The sequence below is a fragment of the Mugil cephalus genome, chromosome 9, assembly GCF_022458985.1.
Source record: "Mugil cephalus isolate CIBA_MC_2020 chromosome 9, CIBA_Mcephalus_1.1, whole genome shotgun sequence".
Lineage (NCBI taxonomy): Eukaryota > Metazoa > Chordata > Actinopteri > Mugiliformes > Mugilidae > Mugil > Mugil cephalus.
In genome coordinates, this window is record NC_061778.1 from 2520075 (window position 1) to 2546543 (window position 26469).

A 26469-nucleotide genomic window follows, 5' to 3' on the forward strand; every position below is an offset into this window, starting at 1 on the left:
ATGTTTGACACCCGTGCTCTAGGGGGAGCCGCTCTTTGCTGTTCTGGCTTTGAGGCTACGCAGCGTTCTTATGCTCAGCAGGGACGACCGACCATTTCTGTGTGCACTAGTGAGCAGCCGTCCTTTAAAACCTACTTCACAGCTGCACGTCGACGTTCTGAACCTTTAATTAGAACAAGGACCAACACAGGAGGAACCGGCTGCTGCTGCTGCTGCTGCTGCTGCTGCTGCTGCTGCTGGCGACTCTGTGGCTGCACACTGAGCACCAGGAATCATTAAAACTCTCCATATGCATGAGCTACTCTCATGCATATTATATGTTCCAGGACTAAATGTCCAGTAACACTTGACGTAGATTCATGTGAAGCTTAAAAGTTGCATTAAGGGAATTAAAGACTATGCAGACTTCTTTTCCATTTAATTATCTCCAATGTCTCTGACTCCAGCATCTTTTTAAACACGTCTTGTTTCAACAACTGGTTGTTTTTCTGCCTCCATGGAAAGTTTTTACTCGCATGGAGCAGACATGCTCAAAGAAGATGGATATAATCCAGAGAGAAACCAGCACATTAGGAGTTTACATGAGATTATAGGTTTACACCAAAATATAAACGTCTGCTTCATTTGATGCATGTGAGACGATGACAAACTCATCATTTTAGTCTAAAAGCTGCTCAGTCACGGTCGTCTTTCTGTCCAACTCTCGCTCTGTGAATCAAACACTAAACAAATAAATTGATGTTTAATGTCAATAAGTAATTGGTGCTGCAAACGACGAGGCTGAGAAATACTGCAAGGACTAAACAACACCTGCAGCTTTAAACCTTCTGCACCAAAATACATCAAACTATTAGTGGTGTGAAAAAAAAAATTAATTTAAATATTATAACTTTTCTAATAGTTAAGCAGTTTAGTGTCATCAACTTTCCATCTGTGCAAAATAACAAGTGAAATTATATATTTTTTTACATCATTATAATAATAATGGTTATAATCAGAGCTGCACACACTCACAGTCACTGAGGTTTTTATGTCTCACACAACAAACAAAATCACTTCTGCTTCTAGATGTTATTTCGTATAAATTACACAAGACGACAGCCATGAATATTCATTTGATTCCTGTTGCATTCAGACGACGCTTCTGTCTGATCATTTATTTATTGCTAATTATTATATAATTAACGGCTCTGCTGCTTTATCTTCACCTTATTTGTCCTGAAGTCGGTTCTCTCCTTTTTCTAAAGTGTTGTTCGTATATATGAACAGGAAGGTTTAGGTTCCTCATTTAATTAACATTTATCATGTGAGTTAAACGTTCTTCTCTTTTTATATATATGTATATATATGTACATGTTTTCTGTAATAAACCTTGAATTCCCTTCCTGTCCTTGTATAATAAATGTTATTCCTTTTTTGTTCTGTAGAGGGGAATGTTTTGTTTATTCCTCTGTAAAAGGTGCATTTGAATAATTGACCATTTACCTCCATTTAGTTCAAAATGAGGAGAAACTGATGTGAGTGGATCCTGATCGGCCTCAGAAACCATGTGATCGGGTCTAAAAGGTGGAAGATAACAAACATTTCTCCCAGGAAACAGAGGAAAGCTGAAGTTTACGCCGTTTTTTTTTTTCTCGTCTAAATTCGATCATTAAGTCTCTGATGTTTAGTTTTCTACAGATAAAGCTCCTGCATGTGCACACGGGTCCAAACTTCCTCTCAATAACCATCAGCTGTGACACGATTACAGAGCTTCTCATGCAAAACAGGAGATTTCTTTGTTTGACTCGCACACAATCTGGTTTATCGGCTCAAATAGCATCAGTGTCATGAAATGAAACCTTCAAACCTCTTCCTTTATAATCTACAGTAAAACTAACAGGACTGAACCTCTGAACGTGTCTCATAAAAAAAAAGCCATAATTTATTAATCGTGAATGAACAGAGTTAAAAGTTAAATATTCCAACGTCACTGGAGTCTAAAAAAAGAAGAGTTAATATTAAATCCAGCCTCCAGGGATCTATCCGAGCGTCTTGTCCCTCTGTGTTTGTCCCTGGGGGGGTAATTAACTCCATGTGTTCACCTTCCGGGGGGGGGTCAGAGGTGAGACCGGGAGCCGTCGGGGGTTTGGTGTCTTACGGAGGATTTGTTGAGATGCTCTGGGAGACGAGATCAGACGGAAAAATGCCAGCGAGATGTTTGTGAATAAACAAAGAGGACGGATCACAGTCCAACGTCTCGTCCATGACAACGAAGTCATTTAAGGCTCCTGACTCACAGAACCGTGACTCCATGTGTCAGAATTTACTTTGACATCCATCTTGGATGGTTTTTCTATAACTGGAACAGCAGCAAATATAACGACACCTGTAAAATCCTGGAAACGACACATCCAGACGTTTGGTCTGTACCTGATGTTATAGGAACAATGTTCTTCCTGTCTCATTATTAGTATTAGTTCCATCTGTGTCCTTCAGTGTTAACAGATCCAGAAAGACACTGAAGCATTATTCACTGAACGTGAGCATTTGTTTGTGACGTTATAATCTCAGGGAAAAACACAACTTCAAAATTCACTGTGCTCGGACGAACAGAAAAAGATTCTGTATTTCCATCTGTGGTGTAAGATTATGGTAGAGTGTGAATGTGGCGTTAAAGCGAAGTCCAAACATCCACCACTTCACAGTTTGATTCCTCCAGAACTAAACCACTTAGAGTGATTCTGACTTTTGCGATAGAAACTTTAGAGTCTTGACTTTTAAAAGCGATCGAGACCATGAATGAGCTCCAACGTGTTCATGAGCAGCGTTCAGTTTATTTTGGGTTTGTCCCTAAATAGGCTGAAGTGATAAGAGGTTAAAAGCTGGAAGTTGCATTTGCTGGCGTTTGGAGGAAAGAGGCTTCGCTCCGTCTTCACGTTCACAAACACAACTTTACAAACGGGAGATAATTGTGTGTCAGATGGCAACTAGCCATTCTCCTGTCGTCATCCGAATGTTATAAATAAAAAAAGGTGTCTGATAGAAACAGACAGAGGACGAGACCCCCCCCATCCAGCCCCCGGGGGAAATACTCCTGAGCTCCAGCCAAAACGTCTGTGGGTCCAGATTAAAAGTGTTTGAGGTTTGATTTTCAGATCAGAGGCAGAAACCACTCTGACTAACGAGGTCAGGACGGGAGGACAAGCAGGACTTTCTGTTTTTATCTTTCACCTTTATTTGTCTCCTCAGACGTGTTTGATCAAGTAAAGTAAAAGTATCGTTCAGGATTCCTCTCGTAAAAACGAGCAGCTGCACAGAGTTTAATAAACGAAGCGATGGAGAGAGAGAATGCCTCATCCTCCTCCTCCTCCTCCTCTTTGAGGGGAGGGGCCTCTGTGGATCATCCCACAGATACTTGATCAGTTTGGGATCTGGTGGATTTGGAGGCCAGGTCAACACCTTGTTCTGTTCTACATGTTTTTTTGAGTTGTTCCTGAAGTGTTTTTGTGGTTGCATCCTGCTGAGGATGGAGTGTCATTGCTCTGGGGTGGGGGGGTCTGGTCTGGTCTGGTCTAGGTGGGGGCTACACATCTAAACATCCACATGAATGAATGAATGTCGGCTCCAAAAGTTTCCCAACAGAAACATTAAATCATCTCATGATGGTTTTAATGTTATTTACTTCTCCTGCGCGTGGTCACAATGTTGTGGCTGATGTTGAGGCTTCTGTATCAGTTGAAACACGCCTCATACTTAAACCTCCAGACTCATATTCTGACTACAGTAACGAATCGTCTCCATCCAAACGTTAAATAAAGCTGCAGGAACCCGTGTCACTGATCACACGGAGGCTTCGTATCCGTCTCCTCGTTCCACCTTCAGTCAGATGAAGGCAGCGAACTCGTTTTATAACGTCGCACAGCCTCATTCTTCGTAATTTACTAAACTGTTCTGGCTTCAGATGATTCTGGACGGCAACAGTTACCTAGCAACCGCGCTCTCACACTTTACAGCTGATGTTAAAACCAAGAGCATCTCCCACGTCCCAACTACGACATTAATTAAACCCTGAGACCATCCTGACGGACAGAAACAGCGGCGGTCGAGGTCGGGATGAAGGTAAATCTCCAGGTAAATGAGCGGAAGTCGGTTTTAAAGGTGATGGAAGACGCAGACGTCTCCTTTTAAATCTCTTCTCCGTCCAAACTCTTTCTCTCGTGGGAGTTTTTCAGTGAGTTCAACACAAACAGCACTTTAGCAACAACAAGGTGCTACTTAGCAACACACACACACACACACACACACACACACACACACTCTGAACGCTGCAGGTTGTTGTGTCTAGGATCCATCAGAACAAGCTGTGCATCACAAACGTAATAAAAGAAAAAGGAAAGTGCTTCCACGATGTTTCCTCAGACTAATGTGTTAAACTGAGCTGAGCTGCACTCACTGAAATCAGCTCTGAATTCATTCCCTCCGCAAAAAGCTTCCTCCGAGTGCAGCAATAAACTAGAATCAGCGGGAAGGAGGAGAAAGCGTCCGCTGTCTGCGACGTATTTATGAAAGCAAAGAGACTAACGGGAGAAGAACAGCTGAGATATTTCCCTCCGGAGCCGTTTGTTTTTATTGACTGAACGTCACAGAGTTTCTCTCTCTTTTTCATTTTATTCACATGTTCACGCCCTGGAAATAAATATGTTTCTGTGATTCCAGTGTCACTAGAGGAGGTTTATATCAGTCCATAAAACACATTAAACAGACGAAAACTATGTGAACTGTCGACTCAGAGTCAGATATAAAACATAGATTTGGAAGAAGTGGGAATCCCAGAAACACGTTCTGATTAAATTACGTCTGACTATTCAAGACTAGACTGACTTTTAGCTACTGGAGAAGAAAAAAGAAGAAGAGCAACCGACTAAAGTCTGGACACTGAACACATCTGCAGGATGAGGAGGATACAATATGTTTGACGCCTCCACCCGTCAGACTCTGTGCTTTAATTCGTGTTAATTACATTGTTGTGTGCTCTCACTCATCATGTCCACGACAAACAAACCTGAATCAGGATCTGAAAGCGACTTATTCAGGGTAGAACTGATCCATACGTCAGCAGCATGAACACGTTTAAATTAAATCTTTAACTAAACTCACAGACTCAGAGTCACCAGAGTAGCTTCGTTTGCTTCACACCGACACAAATTTATCTGCTAATTTCCTCGTTGATGAAGCCACAGAAAAATAAAAACATAACATGATCATGATCATAAACTGATCTGGACTCACTGAAAAAACTATTATTTATATTGAGATCGTCACCAAATACTTCACTCAAAAAGATCCAGCAGCGCTAAAGTTGACTTGACTTAAGTCACCGATGTGAACCAAAATATTAAACAGTTTATTTTAATGCAAAAGCAGAACTGGGAATTCCAACGTCCTCAAACGTTACCTGTGGATTTGTTAAATGTTCATGTCACATCAAAGTAGAAAAGTTGAATAGGGAATAAATAAACAAGTATACTGACCCTTCGCTACCAGTAAATAACAGACAAAAGTGTCTCCTTGTGGGGACAACAGGACTAAATGAAGCAGAATCAGCTGCAACAAACCTAAAACCTAATGTCCCCATACGAGGACGCTGGATTAAAAGTATTTTTATGACTTTTATTGTGTTCTGTTGATGTCATCTGATGTCTCCTGCAGAATGAATTTCCTTCAGGACATGAAAGAACAAACAGAAACAAAGGTGAACTTGGACGTCTCCTCAAAACGTGGCACTTGAACGCACCAGATCAGAACCAATGAGTAGCAGAGGATTAAGTTCTGCACCTGGTTTAGAAGAAACGACTCAACAACCCAACAATGAGTGGCAGCAGAAACACAGACACAGAGTCGGGACCAGTTCGGACGCTACAGATCAAGATTCCTCGCTGTCGTCACATGACTTTCTCCTCTGGTTCCTTGGTTCACTGAGCTGAACGTCCAATCAGAGACGGGACAGGACGTCAAACCCAGAGTGGGAGTTTCTGTTGACTCACCATGAAAAGTCCCTCATGGGGCGTCACTTAGCTCATAACACTGATCCCTCACTGCAAGAAGGTTCTGGGTTCTAATCCATGGGCCTTTCTGTGCAGAGTTTAAATGTTCTCCCAAAGACATTAGCTGAAGGTGTGAGTCTGTGTCTCTGTGTTAGTCCTGAGATAAACTGCAGATCAGGGACATATCCCGTCTTTATTTGTCCCACAGTGGGGAAACTGCAGTTTGCAGCAGCATTCATAGGGACAGAAAAATAAGAATAAAGAGTGGACTGTATAAAAGATAAATAATGACATAAGAATAGAATAGAATAAACAATATATACAAAAAGTGTTGAATTGCACCGATACTGATTAATGAAAAGGCTCCGGGCCCCAGTGAATGAATGAAGAGCTCCTCTGTGTTTCCTACTACAGGATCATTTATCTTTATCTGCAGACTGAAAGGACTCAGTGTTTCGCTGCATTAGTTGTTAATTATGTGGCGTAATGATTGATTCCAATGAGGCAGTTTGTTTGAGTTCGTTAAAGAAGTGTCAGGTTTCGCGTTTCTTTTGCATTTTTAATGAAACTTAACACAGGTCACGTCTTTCTACCTCTCGTTTAACTTCTTTCTGTCTCGCTCTGGTTTCTCAGTCTGTGTCTCATCGTTTACACATTGAATGTGAACTTAAATTGTTTCCTGATTAAACTTTGAAAGGACTTGTATTGACCTGTAGTTTTGTGATCATTTCTTTTCTCCTGTCTCCTTCTCACTCTCTGTTCTGTTCCTCCAGGTTTCTACTTCGTCTTTAATCCTTTGTTTGACTTTGTTCTTCATAATCTGTGGATCACTGAAGCTTTTGTTCTTCTTCGTGTGTCCCTTCGGTTCATCCTGTTGTTGTCGAACACGTCGGGGGATTTGAGTCCATAATGACTGTGTTCCTGTTCTCACTATTAATAACCTGCACTTCACTAACGCCATCAGATCAGATCAAATCTCATTAAAAGGAGAATTTTAAAGGAGAAGAACCAGTTCAGTGTTGAGTGGAAAATGTATTAGTAGCTTTTTTTTTTTTTAATATATATATATAATCTTCAGATTCCTCTGATTGTTGGAGAAACCGATCATCAACAAATATTTTCAGCATGTACTTGTGCATTAATAGTTTCTTTCTGGTGCAGAATTCACACAGAATACGAAATAAATTTCAGCCACAAAAAGACCTTTTATCTGGATGGAGCTTTATGCAAAAACAAAAACATGAAGTAACATAAACCAGACCCATAATAGAATAGAAAGAATCATTTTCTCCATGAAGTTGCAGGAAAACTAAATTTGATTCAATGTGGAGGAGGAAGAAACATATTTAGCTCAGATGTCGTCATTTTGTTAAACTTCTCCTTATTTATTTATATCCTTTTATAACATTTATTCTTTCTAAATGTTATAAAACTAATGGTGAATTAATTTGTCTCAGTAAATCTTCTTCGTCCTGTGAGTGGAATTTGCCTGTTTTATTTATTGTATTTTTGCTTCTGTGAAGTCGAGTTTAACTTCATTACTGGTGATGATATTTTAGTTTTTTATTTCATTCATTTATTAAAACAAAACAATTCAATATAAACACAAATATGGAAGAAAGGGAGAAGAAAGAAGAATAATCTGATATAATCTGCCTCATAAACCCACAAATCAATTTAAAAAGAACTTAAATTAAACTATCAACAACACAATAAGCAGCAAAATAAAAATAATAAAATAAAATAAAATGAAATATCGACCAACACTGACTGTCACGTTTCCATTCTAGTTCCTGAGATATAAATCCATCAAACAAAACAAAACTAAAAAATGAAATGTTTGTCGACCTTTCATCATTTTTTTTTATGTTCTTTGTTCTTTTTAAGTTTTACTCGTTTTCTCTTTTTCAAATCTTTTCTGAATGTTAAATGTTACAGAATCCAGTCAGAGTCACGGATCAGAAAAGACCCAGAACTTTTAAAATCTATCTGTGTTTCACTGGAGACGACTTCAGTTCTGCTAATTGGATGTTTCTGTTTTGGTGCTTCGGAGTCACAGTTAGTTTCTCGGCCGTAGACGAGTCTGTGGAATATTTTCTGAATGAGGAATGAATGAGGCAGCTCCTCCCACTGAATCGCTGCACGTTAATGGACTAAATGTCCCGACCGAAGCACAAACACTCTGTCCTCTCTCTCACACAAAAACCCTCATTAAGATAAACTAAGTGCTAAACCAGGGAGAAAATTGGTCTCTGAACAATCATGTTCTTTCTTCCTGCTGAGCCTCATTCTTCTAAAGACACAATCAACCTCAGTCGACGGATCAGAGGGACGAAGGGAGGAAGTTAAACTCCATCGACCCCCAAAAAAACACGACGCTTAGAAAAGGCAGAAACAGAAAATCCATCACAAGCTGCGAGAGCTCGACAGAAGACGTGACTGAAAACCACAATAAAGGAAGAGTTGGAGAAGAAAATGCTGCAGAATCCACAGACACACAGGATAAAATAAAACCTCGTTTAAAAATATATCAAGAGTTTAAATTGTGTCTTAATTACATCTGTTACATTTCTAAAATATTATTATTATTAACTTTCTCTTTCTTCAAACTGATCAAATCTTCTCACGTGGAACAAAGTCCAACATAAATGATGAGCAGATGTTAATGGATGTAAAACAGAATCAGTTGTCATCACCTGAGTCTCACTCAGTGCATTTACATGCACGTGAAAAAAATATTTATTATTGTCTTAATTTGACTCTAACTGGACTTAAGTGCATGTGAACACGTTACTTCGTTCTTCTTGTCTGATTAAGACGACCAGATAATATGATTGGACATTTATTTCCTCTGCCATGTAAACGCTTTAATTGGACTTTAACTGGACACCAAGTGTGTGTGCATGATCCACAACCGCTGCACTGGTGTATGACCCAGGAATGATCCAAGAAAGCCGGTCACAGAAGAAGAAGAAGAAGAAGAAGAAGAAGAAGAAGAAGAAGAAGAAGAAGAAGGTAAACAGAGCTGGTAAAAGAACCGTCTAAGAGACAGCTCCATCTTATCTGCATCATAAATAGCGCACACATTACATACAAGACTAAAAAGCTGAACTATTTTCCATCTGACACATGAATGACTATTATATGACATAATAGGTCAAAGGGGGCTGTATTAACCTGCTATAAAGACACATATTGCCACCTAGTGTGGAGGAGGATGAGGACATGTTCCCGTTATTCCAGTTCTGTGACAGTTATTCGATTTTCTCCGTCACATGTAAACTGAGACAAGAACCACATTCAGAAAAATTAATTTCAAGCGCAGCTCCATTAAACTGAGCACGTAAACGCACGGACTGATAGAAAGACTCTAGTTTGACCTGGAGTTGAATGGGACCAGAACACTTACTTTAAACTTTGGCTTTGAAAGAAGAATCTTTCTTTATATGAAGTCTTGGTGTTAAATTTTATCTTATGCTTTATAAGGACCGACATGGCCTACGGGAAGAAGCGCAAACGTTAAGCTAAGCTAGCTAAAACTAAGTGGTTTCCTAATGTTGCAGTAAGTCAAAAAAATGAAAAGAAAAAAATATTAAAACTGAAAACCAGTGAGAGTGAGATCGTAAAAAGATGAAACAACTTTTGTTACAATGCCAAAGATTAAAGTCGGTGTTGTGGCCCCATAGAGTTGCTCAGCTCACTGATATGTAATATTGGCTCATTTTCCTGAATAAACAAATGCACAAGTATAAATATTTCTATTTCATGTCTTTGACTTGAGTCTCTTTGTCAACTTTCAGGACGTGTGTGTGTAAATTAATAAGTGTTTTGAATCGTTTTTATGCAGAAATTCATGTATCTGCATCATGAGCTCAGTCGCAGTCATGATGTCAGAGAATCACGTGACACAGTTTAACCTCGTTTAGTCTGTGTCACTTGAAAGAAAAGCATCAGCTGAGTGAACACAGTGTAAAAAGCAGACGTCAAACTGGTTTGCAAACTGAAGCCGAACAAAAAAAAAGAGACGTGGTTTGAACCAAACTGCAGCTCGTTCTGCTCCGTATTCTGTGTGTGTCTCTATTGTGTTGTTTCTAAAGACGACTTTAGTCCTGAGCCTGCAGCCAAATATCTTCCCGGTCCGGGAATTACAGCCGTGTGTGTCCTCACACAGACACAGGACAGTGCTGTGTTTTTGTTTAGCTGTGTGTGTCTGCAGGGTTTTATGAAGCAACAACAACAACAACTCGCCTCCTTCCTCCTCCTTCCTTCTGCTTCTGACTTTAAACTCTCTCAGCTTCTCCTCTTTCTGCAGGTGTTTGTGCGGAGGATGAATATTTTAGAAACTGTTTCTGGAGAGTTTGAGATTTATAAGCAGCTGCCAAGAAAAATACACAAAAAAACCCTTAAAGTCGTCTTTTGCTGCGAAGCCACTGGACATTTACTGGACAGTAAAAACATGCTCCACCAACACTTTATGCTCTGGTTGTATTCCTGCTCTGAGTGGTGGTCAGAAAAATCTCTCTCACATGTGCAATTACATGCATCAGCCACAACATTATGACCACTGACAGGAGAAGATAAATTTAAACCATCTTGAGACAAGTCAGTGTTTCTGCTGGGAAACGTTTGGACCTGACATTCATTCATTCATGTGGATGTTACTTAGACATGTAGCCCCCACCTAGACCAGACCAGACCAGACCAGACCAGACCAGACCAGACCAGACCCCATAGAAATGACACTCCTTGATAGATGCAGCCTGACACAGACACACATAAAAAAACACTTTAGGAACAACTAAAAAAGGTCAGAAGGCTCATGTCCATTCTGTGATGCGTAACTACACAATATTAGGAAGGTGGTCATAATGTTATGCCTGAACGATGTATTCTTGGGACTCACAGTTAGTTTCCAGAGTCAGAGAAGAGCTCGAACTATGAGTCATTCTGTAATTCTTTCTAAATGATAAATGAATGAGAACATCTCCTGTCAGTGAATAATCTGCCGCCACAAATAACAACGAGACACAAACTCTCACTCGGATGAAGTGAAACTAAATAAAGAAGAAGAAGAAGAAGAAGAATTGGTCTCTGAACAATCATTTTCTTTATGCCTGCTTCATTCATCTCTGTCTTTATGCGACACTGCTGCAGACTCACACAACGCCCAGATTTAAATGCTAGAAGTTTCCTAAAGTCTCTGGTAAAAAAGTTAAATAAAACACCAGAGACTGTTGAGGAGTTATTTGAATAATTCAACTCCTATTCTTCCGAAGCCTGACTGTGCATCAGGGACTGAACCGCTAACCTCTGGCTCTACCTAAAATGTTGACTAAGAAAAAAGATTTCAGGGTTATATCCCAAATGAAGAGTCTTCAATCAGAATTAATTTCTCGTTCCTCTGGTTCAGTCGCTGCTGAACTTTAATTGTTCACACGTGCAGGACGAAGATAAAAAGTGACTTTGCTGAGGAGATGTGCAGCTCTTCATCTAACAGATCCATGCTGCTTCACATTAAAAAGCTTTAAAGTGAAGCAGCAGCTCTTCATGCACAGCAGCAGATATCAGCATCATCACATACTGTTTAACCTCCCGTATATAAATGTCTGTCTAAAGCCGTGACACGTGGACCAGAACACACTGAGATATGAGGAAATGAGGTTTGATTCAGGAACATTTTACTGCAAAACTAATTAAACATGTTATTTTTTGTTTAAACATGTTAACAAACATCATATCAGTCTAATCAGCAGCTTTTTCTATTTCCTCTTCAGATTCTGAACCTTCTCTTAAACTCAAACTAAACATTGGTTTGTTTTTCTGCTGAAGTATTTTCTGTACGTTTTTCTTTATTTAAGTGGAGCCGATGGGTCAAATTACTGAGACGCCTCAGACTGAATTTACTGTGTAAATCATTCAGCAGCTGTTTCACGTCAACGTCCTCCAGAACTTTTCCAATTGTCCAGTAAATTAAAGTTAATTAAGTCTGTTCACATCCTGCTCTGTGTTGTTTACCATCATAATCATTATGTATTTATTTATTCACCCCCCAAAAAAACTCTAAGAATGTGTTTCTACATAGAACAACATGAGTTAAATATATTCAGAAATAACAAGTTGTTTATGATCCTGGTTTGACTCTGATTAGCTTTTACACACAGTGCGTTTTAAAGTTTTAAAGTTTTAAAGTGTGTGCAGAGCAGGAGAGAGGAGGGATTCGTTTAAGGTTTAATTTCACAGGAATATTCTTCTTCTGTGGTTCTGATTCTGAGCATATTCCTCATTTTATGTGGGTCATGTAAACAACATGCTCCGCTGGGATGTTCAGAGCTGGAGCTTTTATTTTCTGCACATTTTGTAAAGCGTGTGAGTGTGTGTGGTAACATTAGTCAGGTTTTCAGACCGTTCTTTGGACATGAGCTGCATCCAGAGCATTCAGATTACCACACACTACGTCCTGATCTGTGTCTGGGAGTCTGATGGCAACAAAACAAACCCACATTTCAGGACACGTGACAAAAAGAACCAGGAACCTTCTCCAGAACCGAGGAATTAAAGAAGAAAACAAAGAAATGGTGAAATTAAATTCTGTTTTCATGCAAAGAACATGAAGATTAGCTGAATATTAATTCCCATTAGTAACATAAACTGCTGTGTTGTTTATTGCAGAATATTAAGAGGAAAGAACTGAGCTGTGCAGGGTCGTCCTGAACAAGTTCTTGTTCAGGACGATAATAATACATTTGATCATATGTGCAGTGTGGAAGGTGCTTAGGAAACAACTGGAATTAACAGACGTCAGTAAACTAACGTAGAATAAAAGACGTCTTTTGTTTAGTTTTTAATCACTTTCAGGGTTTTAATCCCATCATAACTACCAGTGTCATTGTACAACACTGTGAAGTATTAACTCCATGTCACTGCTCAGGCCGATCAGAATATAATAGGTTCCTGTTTCCTGTCTCCTGTTCTGCAGTCGGCGTCTCATTAATCTCACATTCTGCACCAAAAACCAAACAGACACATTTTATTTCTCAGATATTAAAACCTGGACGGATGCACAGAGACGTAAAAACCACATAAATCATTTAAAAACAAAGGTTTTCTGCAGAGACTTAGTTAGTTGCAGCTAAACAGACTTTACTGGAAGGAGGGAATTTAAATGTGGCTCCTGATCCTTTATTTTCCAGCTCACCGCCAGTAAAAAACACTGGAGCCTACGCTGAACCTCGTCCTCCGTCGTTTTAAAGGATGGATGGATGGTGGTTCATTCTGCTCTGCAGCGTTTAGCCACGAATGCATCTGGACGACGAGAACCACCCGGTCAAACATCGCTCTGATGATGTTAACTAGTTACATAAGATCCAGGAGCAAAGCTCACGCTGCAACCTCTCCTCTAATTACACTCATCCCTTCATCCTCCTTCCCTTCCTTTACCACATCTGTTCATCCAGCTCTTTGTACGACGCTTCGTTAAATGATTGTCACACGTCTTTCATCTAATGCTGGAACGATGTGAAGGTGTCTGTGAGGACAGAGACCCACATAGATCGTGTTAAACGAGCAGCCACAGGCAACACATGTGGAGATGGATGGAGATGAGAGGAAGGAGAAGACAGAGATTAATAAAAAATAGAGGTATAAGAGGAGCTGCTTTGTTTGTGTGTGATCAGGTTTAGAGGAGGTGGATCAACACAGACCCACAACAAAAAGATAACATGCATTCAACCACCCGCCCACACACACACTTTTCTCATGAGTCGTCTTCACCTGAACAGCAGATTATTAATACATAACTGGTGCAAAGTCAAACAAAGACACGCAGTAATTGCCCCCCCCCCCCCGATCAGGCAGCATCCATTCATCATCACTTGGCCGGTTGCCATGGGAGACAACTCACAAGGCTTCACAGTTGTTGCAGCCGCTCCAGGCTCCTCGCGTGCTCGGTCATCAGTCGACACGTCTGACCAGCGAGTTAGAAAATATATCGATCGGGAAACAAACTGCTCAAAGCTCCGAGCAGCGTCGATAACAACGTGTCTTTAGAAGACGGAGATCAGACACACGACCTGCTGCAGGGGCTGATCTGATCTGAACCATAGTTCCAACAAAAGCACCTGGTGTTCCTCAGGTTCACACAGTTTCAGTGAGAGTTGTGCACATGATACGACAATAGAAAATGCACTTTTTTTTCTTAATAAATGTCCAATTATTGATAAACTGTTTGTAATATCATTCATATATCACTCATCTAGCTCTTACACCCCATCTATCTATCTATCTATCTATCTATCTACCTACCTACCTACCTACGATCTGATCTCCTGATGTAGACGCTGAATGTTTCAGAGGAAAGTTTGGTTGATATATTAACACCAACCTGATGATGAGCTGTGTGTTTTCCCTCTGTGATCGTTTGCTTTGTCCTCATTAGTGTTTTCTAATTATGACCATCTTCCTAATATTGAGTCAGTCTCCTCTGTCAAAAAACTCTGTTTCTCACAATCAACTTAAATAAATAAATAAATAAATAAAAAGTCAAAGTAAATGGACGTTTGCGAGTAGAACTATTCAGAGAGCTGAGTTACTTAATGTTTGTCTGGAAAACACTTACAGTGGGGGAAATAAAATGAATGACTTGATTTAAGAAAGTTGTCTGCACAACTGCCATAGACTAAGATCGACTCTGGTTGTTTGTCTCTGTTTACTGTCTTATTGTTTGACGAACTCTTCTCGACTTCATAACCACATCTAAGTTCTGACAATCTTAGATTTATGAGGGAAATAACTAGTCTATGAGTCCTCCAACATTCACTTGAATCCAAGGCTCCACTCGATGGCAGAGACGAGTGACACAGACAGTGACAGTAGACAGAACCATACCTGAGCACGTATGATATAAGCACACGGACTAAAGAACAGTTCACAGATCCAACTACAGGACCAGGCAAGACCAAGACAGAGACAAAAGAGTCAGGGACAGAGCACAGACATGACAAGGGCGAGACAAGGACAAGAAACAAGCAAACAGAGCTAGCGAGACAGAGACGAGACAAACAGAGACAGAGACATGAGACAGGACAGAGAACATAAAACGGACATAAATTCTATGAAAAGTCAAACTGCCATGGAACGTCAGATGATGATTGAGTAAAGATAAAGTGCTCTTATAGATCTGCAGAGTTGTTAATGATCTGGAACCTAGTTTGGATAAGCAGACAAAAAACATTGCTAATCACATCCCTTTGGATTGAAGTTTAGTTGCCCAAGCACATGTCAAGAAGCATCAGTAAACCAGGTCCAAGACTTAAGATAATGAGTGAACTAAATGAATCAAAAGACTTGAGAAGAAAATGAAATCATGACGAAACCAAGATAATGAGTATTTTTTAATTATTAATATCGACCCCCGTGTTATGGAGAATTTAAAAAATGAGTTTGGTTAAAGAACATATACCACTTAAATATTGTAAATATTCTTTTATTTTTTAAAATAATAGAACTTAATTTTCAATTATCAATTTTTTTTTTTAACTCTGATAAACACCAAATAGAATGAAATAAATAAATAAATACGTTTCCAGTATTTGACCTGAAATGCATGTGGTGATGTAATAAAACATGAAGATATTCCCCATTAAACATCTGATCAGAGAGAATCAAGAAGATGAAGTCAATGAATGCTATTAAGGTCATGGTGGCCTTATCAGTCTCCAGACCTAAACCGATCGAAAAACTGTGGAGGGAGCTGAAGCTCCGAGTTTCCAAGAGGCAGCCAAGAAACTTGAAGGATTTAGAGACTGTCTGTAAAGATGAATGGGCCAAAATCCCTCCTGCGCTGTGTGCAAACCTGGTGACCAACTACAAGAAACGTCTCATCGCTGTGCTTGCCAACAAAGGTTTCTCTACAAAGTACTGACTTGTGTTGTGCTTGGGGATCAAATACTTATTTCCCCCACTGTACATCAGTGACACGTGCAAGAAAATAAAAGAAAACTTGCATTAGTGGAGAAACCAGAAACCAGAATCTAGGTCCTGCAGAAACAAAGTGTGAAGACTGGGACAAGCTGAGGTGTCTCTGTCTCTGTCTCTGTCTCTGTCTCTGACTTCTAATCTCTGTGTCTGGACTAATTACTTCAAACCTGTGCAGGAAGGAGACTCACCACTAGTCTCAGAGCTCCTTCTTCAACTCCTGATCCACATAGAGCTCCTACTCTGTGGCAGAGACAGAGACAGAGACAGAGAGAGAGACAGAGACAGAGAGAGAGACAGAGACAGAGACAGAGACAGAGACAGGGACAGAGACAGAGACAGAGACAGAGATTAAAACAGTTAAACACTGTGAATAAATCTAATGCAAAAGTCAAACATGAACATGGATCATAGTGATGATTTGATGTAAAGATTAAATATGTTGCTCTTATGATCTTGTACAAGTTGTTCAGTGCTGAACTCATTAAGGTTTGTTTGATGTGCAGCAAGAATTCATCCTTTCATCCTTTCATCCATTCATCCATTATCTGTAAAAGGATTCGAGGTTTAGTTTTGTCACATGCACGGTGTAATAAAAATAAATAAATTCATGAATCTAAATCCATCACAGGGAAAGTTCTTCACAATAGGAATAAATGTATTTATTTTTTATTTTATTATTTAGTTTTTAATTATCTTGTGTGACCTGTAGTTAATGGATGAATTTAATAAATACATTTAGGTTAATAAAACATATTCTTCTTATAACTTTTAAATTATTCTTATTATATTTATTTTAAATAATTTGAATAATTTTATTTATCTAATTTTTTTTTTTAACTCTGATAAACCACCAAATAAGATATTAAATAAATAAATAAATACGTTTCCAGTTTATTGTTTGACCTGAATATATGTGGTGATGTAATAAAAACATGATGAGGTCATATTTTCCTCCATTAAACAGCTGATCAGAAGAGAATTACACAGAAGATACTGAGAGTCACATGAATCTATTTGTCTGGACTTTTTCCTTTTTTCATTTCTGTCTAAATATCAGTGGGCATTTAAATCCTCCATCATCCCTCACAAGGTCTCCACCTCCATTAATTCCTTCATGTGTTGTTGTGAGGGACGATGGTGGATGTGACCGACTGCTCTGCAGGATCAACTCATCTGATACGAGTCAGAGGATCCAGGGACATTTATGTTTCCCGGTAAATGTTTTCACGCTGGTGCAGGAGAATAAATGTGTCGCTGTTACTCTTTGCACTGAAGAGACGACAACTTTCCACCACCAGAACATTTCTGGATCCGGATAACACCAAAACAGGACACTTCAAAAACCAGATCATAACCAGGAACATAAATCATAACCACGAAACACAGAAACACAGAAACACAGAAACAAAAAGAAGCAGTCGTTTCATGACACATCTAAAAAAACAACCTAACACAGATTATTGTGGAGACTTTTCAACACTTATAAAACTTGGCTGAGTTGGTGAAATGTCTTTAATAATCCAGCTGCTTTTATTTCAGCCACAACCACTGGATTCTTTTCTACAAATCACCTGAAAGTGGACGTGTGAACCAGAGACTCAAACAACAACAACAACAACAACAACAGCAACGCTCTGCAAACTCCTCGGTTCACAGACCTGCAGGTTCGGCCGTGATCAGCAGACGGTCGGAGACATTTGTCTCAGTGAGGGACAGAAGGACACTGGATGAACTGGTCTCTGATCCAGGACGACAGTCAAACCAGTCCAGCTGAACAACAACTTTCATTTACTCAAAAACACTTCACAGTGTATAAATGCTCATTCAAAACATAGAAATACATGAATAAATAATAATAACAGTAAATAAAATGAATTAAATTAGAAAAATAAACATCCTAAATGTGAAATAATGTAGCCGACCTGCAGGTCTCTGTCAGTATCCAATTAATTCATAGCTTCATACTAATATATGATATATATTTATAGTATATATATATTCTTCTTGTGGTTCTGAGAAGCGTTTTTTATTTTATATTATATAGTATTTTTTTTTATGTGCTACTACATTCCCTCATGTCTTTCATTCTTTCATCTATGATCTTCCTGTTAAAACACGTCTGTGTGTCTGTCAGCTCCTAATAACCTTCAGATTTTCCTCCTCGTTGCCGTCGCCGACCTGAAGGTCTCAGCTAAAGGTCGACGCCAACACGTTTGTTAGCGGAGGAGGCTTTTCGTCAGGAGCAGAGACGCTAAAGTTCACCTCCATCTACCTCCTCCCTTCCCTCTAATCAGGCTGCTCTTTCACCCTGCACAGCTCCTCCCTCTCTCGTTTCACTCGTTATTTCTTTTTATTTTTTAATCTCACTTTGTTTCTGAAGGTCAAGCGGCTGAAAAACAACATCCTGTGACTCATTTGCTCCATTCAGAGACGTTCACATCCCACTCACAGCAGCGACCTGCTCAAGGACGGATCTCGCGGAAAAAAACTTTGGAAATCTCTCTCTCTCGGTCTCCATGGTAACGCGGGCGCCTTTGTCTCGAAACACGTCCCGAAAAAACAAAAAAACAAAATGATGTGACAGCCGAGCTTCAGTTGGATCCTGCTCTAAATAGAAAAACACGGCAGAAAAACATCTTGACACGGAGGAGGAGACGCGTTCAGGGAGAAACTCTGGAGAAGTTTCAAAAGAAAAACATAAAGCTTCTCCACTCGTTCCTCGTCTCTTGCTACCGATTAAATTTGAGTGTCACTAATACTAACGTATAGCAGGTTATTAGCTGCGAGTCCCTCCCTCCATATCCATCATTTTTTCCACTTCACGATCATCGTGGACAAAAAAAATGTCATGATAACAACAAAAATGTGAATAATAACGGCAAAATTCAGGAAATGCATCTATTTATGTTGTTTTCTATTACTACACACTGTTACTGTTACTATTGCTGCACGTTAGCTCAAGTCATTTCACTGCATCATTTTGACAAAAATAAAAACAGACCAAGTCACTGAACCTAAAGGCATCAGATGGTCCTGAAACCCTTTTTCCTTCGTAGGTCTGGTCCCTGTACCGTGAATACAGACGTAGACAAGCAAGAAAAACTGGACGGCGGCCGGTTCAACGCGCTTCCTGCAAAACCACGACTCACTTCATGACGGTTTTGAGAGCAAAGACGGACAACGGGCTCAGATACGTTGGGAGAAAGGTAATAATGTTTCCAGCCACGTTAATCAAACATTGCAGCAGCTTTAAATTACCGTAAAACTAACACACAGTTAAGGGAATAACATCAGAACGGCAGTAATTTGAATTTCTTCTCCCTGATCTACATGATATTAGCATCTTTAACACGATAATGAAATTTAATTTTTTAACACCATGGAAATATAACTTAAGTGCTGCTGTAATGCATCTGAAAAGGCGTCCGGTGATACTAGTCGGTCAGTAACAACTTCACCAAACGTCCTGCGGTAACAGAGAGAAGGAAGCTGCTCATCAACTATTTAGTGAAGTTATTAGACCTTTAGACGCTACATTATTCCATCTACCTCACAGTTAAAACCCAATATGGTTTTTTAAAAGCTTTACAAGGTCAATGTCCATAATTGAAACAGCAAGAATATAGATTAATTCATCACTTTCCACTCGGTTTTTAATCAGTGACGTCGTCAGAGAAAAACAGCCGCTATCGTGGAGCTGAGTGTTTCTCCTCCTTGGAGCTGTTTACTACTTATAAACCTGCCCCGTGTTCATGTCTTATAGTTAAATGAAGGAATAAAACTCCAGGCTGCTCGTTACACTTCCTACAATCAATCACTGATCCAGATACTGTGACAGTTTTATGTTTACAACGAATAAAAAATAAAAAATTAACTCTGTCCTGTCTTTTAAAACACAGAATCGATCTGTCATGTAACATCCTTCAACTGCATCATTAAATGCATCTTCATTCATTCATTTTCTGTAACCATCCATCCTCTGGAGTATATGACCCATACAAAATAAAATAAGATGCTAAAATACTTAAACATTGTGCAATAAAATAAATGAAAATTAAATTAGTTTTTGCCAGATGTTTAGTTAAACTCTTTTAAAAGCCAGAGAGAAGACGCGTGTCTTTAGGGAGGATTTAAAAACAGAGCAGAGCCGACGTGGACGGGTCACATTTGGTTTTTAGCTTCGTTTTGAGACGTAGCAGCAGCAGCTGATTTACTTTAATGTGATTTCTATATGTCGCATCGTGTTGCTCCTCCTTCTCTTCCCTCCACGCGAACTCGCTTAAAATTTACACAAAACTAAGCACGAAGAGACTCTTTGTCTTCAGCTGAATGTCAGAACATTGTGGCGATGTCACTGCTGCTTCTCTCTAGAATTAAATATATCGAGATCTCGAGAAAACGGAGGAAATTAACTCGTTATCACAGGAAAACAAAGACCCAGCATCACCTGCAGCTGATACTATAAAATATGAAGCTCAGTAAATTCTCTTCTCTCGTCTCCTGTAAATCATCGTTTTGTTGTTGCAGTTTAAACGTTTAAAAAAGGTCGTAAGATTTTCCTTTTCAGACAGACTCATGTTTCACAAGCTGTTTTATTCATAGTTCTCAGTGTTTTTATTGTGTTTTCTGCTTTTCTCTGAAGCACGTTGAGACTTTTCTTTCTATAATTATAAATATTTTTTTCTTCTTCTTCTTATTTTCTGTGGCTGCTTCAGTTAGAAAACAACATTTCACCTGAGAATAACTGGATGAACCATGAATGCACCGATAAAAACTGACCCTACATCAACAGGAGGTTGACATATCATCATATTAGTGAACAGTTTGCACATGTAGGATGTGAATACTGATAAAGCACCGGAGACATAGTCTGTCTCTGTCCAGAGGTGATAAAACCTGAAAAGCCACTAATCAACTCTGCATCTTGCTCTTTTAAATCTCCATAGAACTGATGTGATGTTCATCGTTCAGTGGATGAAGCTTCTGGCGCCGGAGGAAAGAGAACCAGTGTGTTAATTACTGAGCTTTAATAGTTGTGGTAGTTGCAGGTTTTATTACCTCTGGACGGAGATAATAAAACCTCTGGTTTCATCTTTTCATTAACACAATGTCTTGAGGTTTATTACGGCTGCACTCATGAGAGAAAACTGCTGCTGAATTCTCTTCTACGAGTGACTTTCATTCACTAATTCAAAGCGAGAGCGCGAATAATCAGACATCGTTCTTTTAAACTGTCCACTGCTCTGACTGGTTAAAGTCCTCTGCTGTCAGGAGGGTGATCTAAACAGCTTAAAGGAAATAATAATGAAATTAAATCTGCTGGGCGAGAACGTAACTCTCTCACTGACGTTATCAGCAGCTGCTCTACATAGAGCGACGTTAAACTCATTCATTTACTAATTAAAAATAGTTGCAGACTCTGTGGTTTTGTGGAGGAGAGAGAGTTTTCACTCCACTTTCTAATAAAGAGTCTTATAAAAAGCGGCGTCAGTCAGAGGAAACATTAGAAACAGTAAATACAGCAGAGGCCTCGTAAACTATAACGGAGACGTGAAACATAAAGGACGCTGAGAGCAGATTTAGAAAAGTTTACGACTCAAAACATCAGCAGGTTTTCACACCAGACAAAGAGAAGCACAAATCATCTGTTCTCAGTCTGTCTGACTCTCTCTGGATTATTTGTGGCTTCCAGACTCTTTAGAGATGGTTGTGGAACTTTTTGCAGGATGATGAACAACAACAACTCTTTTTCTGAGGCTCCTCAGAAACAAACGTGTGTTGTGAAGATCAGACTGAGACAAATCCCTGATTTATAGAAACTAAAACATGAACTGAGTCTCATCACATGGATGGAAACACGTCTGGAGGTAACTTCCCAGAGGTTCTCCTCTCTGATATGTGATTTTGGCTCATTTTCCTGAATAAACAAACGTTTAAGTGTAATATTTTGAGTTCTTTTTGCAGAAATGTGGAAAGTTCTGAAAACGAGTGAAGCTGTTTTTTTTCCTGCACTCATCAAATCAGTGATGAAATCCATCCAGTATTTTACTGTTCTTTAACAGAGGCTCATCTAAGTCGCAGCAAACCTTCGTGTAAACGAGAGGACAGAGCGCACAGATCAACTCTGACACGTTATTAAAGACGACTATGAAACATCCTGCAGCCTCATCCCACGTCTGAACAACCGTCTCAATTTAAATGCAAATACGCGCAAGCAAAGATGTAGATGGATGTGTAACTGCATTGCAAACCCTTCGCGTTGGAGAGGTTTTTTAAAAGACTGGCAGGAGAACGGGCTCGACACGTGCAAACATGTGGACATAATGCAACCGAAGAGGCCATTAAGCGTGAGCCTGAAAACGCTGGAGAGCTCTTGACTCAATTTATTTGAAATGGCTGCGGCTGCAGGGCTGAGCTCTGCGTCTGAAGAGGAATGAAGGCTTCTCTCAGAAACGGTCACACACAGCGGAGGCAGCGCTCGCGCCGTGTTCATTTTCATTTATTTTATTCCGGACAAGCCCATTGGCCGGAGCTGCATCCGTCACGTTGACCCTGCACTGACCCGTAGGTGGGAAATGTCCACGGCTCCGACTCCGTTTGACTTCAAGCGCTGAAAACGAGTCCAATGAGAGCGAAGCGCTGCAGCTTCAGCGGCTAGAGACGCATTTCAATGAGATACATGTATCAGGATCAAATCCACCAGCAGAGGAGAAAGGTAAAAAAAAAAAACTGAGACGAGATCAGTCATGAGGAAAAAGAGAAAGTATCAGCGTTCAAAGCCTCAGTGACAGAGGAACTAACAGCTCAGTGGAGTGAGAGCTGCTGCTCAGTTTTTAAAGAGTTGCCAGAGTTAAGGACCCAGATGGACATGCATTAAACAACAGACCCCAAAACAAAGTCTGCTGTGTCTCCGGACTCACTTTCTCTCTCGCTCTCTGCTAATTTGTCTGAAAAGTAAAAGCACAGCAGACGAGACTGGAGGCCTGAACGCACCGGGATTTAAACCATCAAAAAAACAAAAAAACAAAAGAAAAGCATCATTAAATGCACAGAACCTCGGAGGTTTTAGCCTGGTCTCATGAATCCATTTCTGCTGACGCTGCACATGAAGGTCAACGGAGAGAAAGTACCTGAAACCATGAGCTCAGAGCATCAGATGAGCAGCAGGACGATGCTTCACGTCACTAAAGTCCATGAACGTGGCGGCGACTTCCTCCTCACACAGACGATCTGAATCCAGAGGAAACTACTGAAAATAAGGTTTCACGTCTGTGGATAATTAGAGAAAATGCATCGCTGCTAAAAATAATAAACGCCCGGTCTTTTTCAGGGTTCATGTTTCCCAGATGTTCTCCTCCACACTCACACATGTGCAGCAGTTTTCTCCTCTCCTCCTCATTAGTGAACACATCGGCTCATAATCATCAGAGTCGCGCTCGGAGAAGCAACCTGATTATGTACAGATACATACAGACACGTAGACGTCACATTTAAAGCCCATTAAAGCCACAGACTCCCTGCATCCATATCTGAGCATTTCTGGGCACGAGTGGAATAAACAAGGAGGCGACGTTTAGTTATTCCTCCTCTTTCTGCTGGAGCAGAAAATAAAGATGAGAACTGGAAATTCTCTTCCTGGTTGCTTCTTCAGCGCCACTTAAAAGTTTTTACAGCATAAAAACGATTCGAAACTAAAGTAAAAGAACATTTCTGCCCATTCGCAGTTTGATGTGGACAAACCAGACGAACACTGGGACCGAGCAGAATCGTTCTCTAATGCTCCGTGTTTCTTGAATAAACTTGTTTCATGTGTTTGAATGAGTCTCTCCGTCCATTTTCAGGACTTAAGGGATGTTTTGAGTCATTTTTATGCAGAAATCTGGACCGACAGACAGAAGGAGACGTCTACTCATCTAGTTCACGTGTAACTATTTCAAATTCAGAGACAACTTTGATTAATTCTAACTTTTAGAGAATAACTGGAGTTTATTCTTCTGTTTTCTCCTCAGACGTGGCGTCAGTTACAGGTTGTGAAGGAGGTGAATAAATCTTGCAGAAACTATCTAACGTCATCATTATTAAAGCTACTCACATATCCTTCCTTCCTTCCTTCCTTCCTTCCTTCCTTCCTTCCTTATCTTCCAGGGTCGACTGTAAATCATTGGGGTAAACTGCGTCTCTCTTCTTCTTTGTCAGATTTCTGCGTCCAAACGTTCATCTTTGTCTCTTTTTCTGCTTCATTCATCCTCTTTGTGTTCATGTATCCGCGGGACATTTCTCTCCTCATCGTGCTCTGAATCTCGTTTTTGTGCCGTACAATCACCGTCTATCCCTCCTTCCTAATCAGCTCTCGCTCTGTGTGTCTTTCTCTTCCATAATTACACTGTTGTTTGTGTTGACCTCCTTCCTCTCCTCTCTTCTCTCTGGGTCGGTCTCCGATTCATCGTCGTTCCAGGGGACTCCCTGTCCTCTTGTCTCTCCTCATCTATTTTCCCGTCAGTCCGTCTCCTCCCGCCGTTATTTTCTAATCTGACCCCGTCGCCGTGTTTGACTCTGATCTAATTTCATCTCCGTGACATGAATGTGTGATTCTGCTCACAAACTCATCTCTATCTGGAGTTTCCATTAAATAATAATGAACTGTGATATGTTTGCATTTCATCCATGTAAACAGGGGAAGGAACACATTTAATAAATCCTGTGACTTTTCATTCCAGTTTCCTCTGGCGTCTGCAGGTTTATTAACTCTCCTCGTCTACACTCTGTCTATTCATTTCCTCTGGTCTTTGCATTAAACCGTAGTATAACTAAAACTTTTTTGTTTCTGTGTTTGAAAGAGAATAATTTAACAGGTGGGTCAAACCTGCTGAGACGAGAGGAGGAGAAGAAGGAGGAGGACGATGACTTTTGCAATAGTTGTGCAAAAACTACAGATTTTCCTTCTGTTTTAGTGCAAAGAAACACATTAAAATAATGTATTGTTGCATTAATCCGACTTTAACTGGACAACTTAAGTGCATGAAAATCAGAGTTGTCCTCTGACTAAGACACCCTGCTATGTATACGCTATGTATACGCTATGTATACGCTTTAATCGGACTTTAACTGGACAACACATGTGTGAATGCTCCACAACCGGTCATGCCGGCGTATGATCCTGGAACAAAAACATCCAAGAAAGCTGGATGCAGAAGAAGAAGAAGAAGGTAGATTTTCTCTGTTGCATGTAAACTGGGACAAGGAATTTTGAGCAGAACTCCATTAAATGTGCATGTAAACACATGGATCGGCTTCATACAGAAAGTGTTTCAGGGACAAACAGCCCGACAGAGCGGCAGAATGAGACAGAGTGAGATAATAAAGAAAAAGCAAAGGAACCAGGAACATGAAGAGGTGAATCCAGGATGTAAAACTGGAGAACAAACAGTGACTTTCTACATGTGAACTGAGACTAATGAGAAGAAACCAGTCACAACAATGAAAGGAGTGGAAAACAGACGGGAAGTGAAGCAGGAAAAAAAACATGAAGGAAGAAACTTTCAAAACAGGAAACAGACAGAAAACCAAACAGGATCAGAGAGAATGTTGAAAAGGCGAATACTTTTACACACACGTACGTCGCTCTACTGTGTTTTTACATCTGTGTATGTCAGACACTTTAATACTACTCAGACACTTTACTCTAATACTCCTCAGACACTTTAATACTCCTCAGACACTTTACTCTAATACTCCTCAGACACTCTAATACTACTCAGACACTTTACTCTAATACTCCTCAGACACTTTAATACTCCTCAGACACTTTACTCTAATACTCCTCAGACACTTTACTGTAACGTGGACTAGTGGTGATCAGAGTCAGTCTCCATAGACTCCATGTTACAGCGGAAAGAAATATGTTTTCAGCCCAGAACAATAAAAGAGTTTGATCTCTAGACATTATTCTTTTCTGTCATTCCTGATTCCCGTATAAAGCTGAGACCCCCCCCCGCCCCCCTCCTCCTCTGGGACCAGGTCTGAATGAGTCTGGAGTCGGAGATAAGATGGAGACGACCGCACTGAGCTTTCAAACGTCTCCTCAGGAAACGTGTGGCGGTGAAGGCTTCATCCATCTCTACAGTCAGCGCCTCAGACTCATGTAATATTTAAAACCACAGAGGAGCTGACCTCTGATTTATAAGGCAGATACTTGTGTAAAAGTGCATCAGATTTATTGTTATGATCAATAATGATCCAGACTGGGGACGAACATTTAGATAAAACACCAGAGAGAAGAGAAGATGTTCGTCAGACAGGTGGATGAATGGATGAATGGATGAATGGATAAATGGATGAATGGATGAATGGTTGGACATGTGGACTGACAGGTGCATGGATGAACGGACGGGTTATAGATTAACAGATCAATCACCGGGTGGAAGGAGGAAATGAAGCCTCTGAGCTGCAGAGATGCTGCACCTGCACC

At 40.1% G+C, this 26469-nt stretch overlaps 1 protein-coding gene across 5 annotated transcripts in view; it reads right to left on the reverse strand.

Annotated features, from left to right (window-relative positions):
• The window catches only part of slc8a2b (solute carrier family 8 member 2b), a 134217-nt gene that overhangs the window by 43843 nt on the left and 63905 nt on the right, over positions 1-26469 (reverse strand). For 2 of the 5 annotated variants that reach the window (XM_047594120.1, XM_047594117.1), the window contains one exon: positions 16190-16241. The exons of 2 other annotated variants lie outside the window; for them this stretch is intronic. The gene's annotated coding sequence lies outside the window, so the exon portion shown is untranslated. The remainder of the gene's footprint in view (positions 1-16189; positions 16242-26469) is intronic. One more of the 5 variants, XM_047594119.1, reaches the window with a different exon arrangement.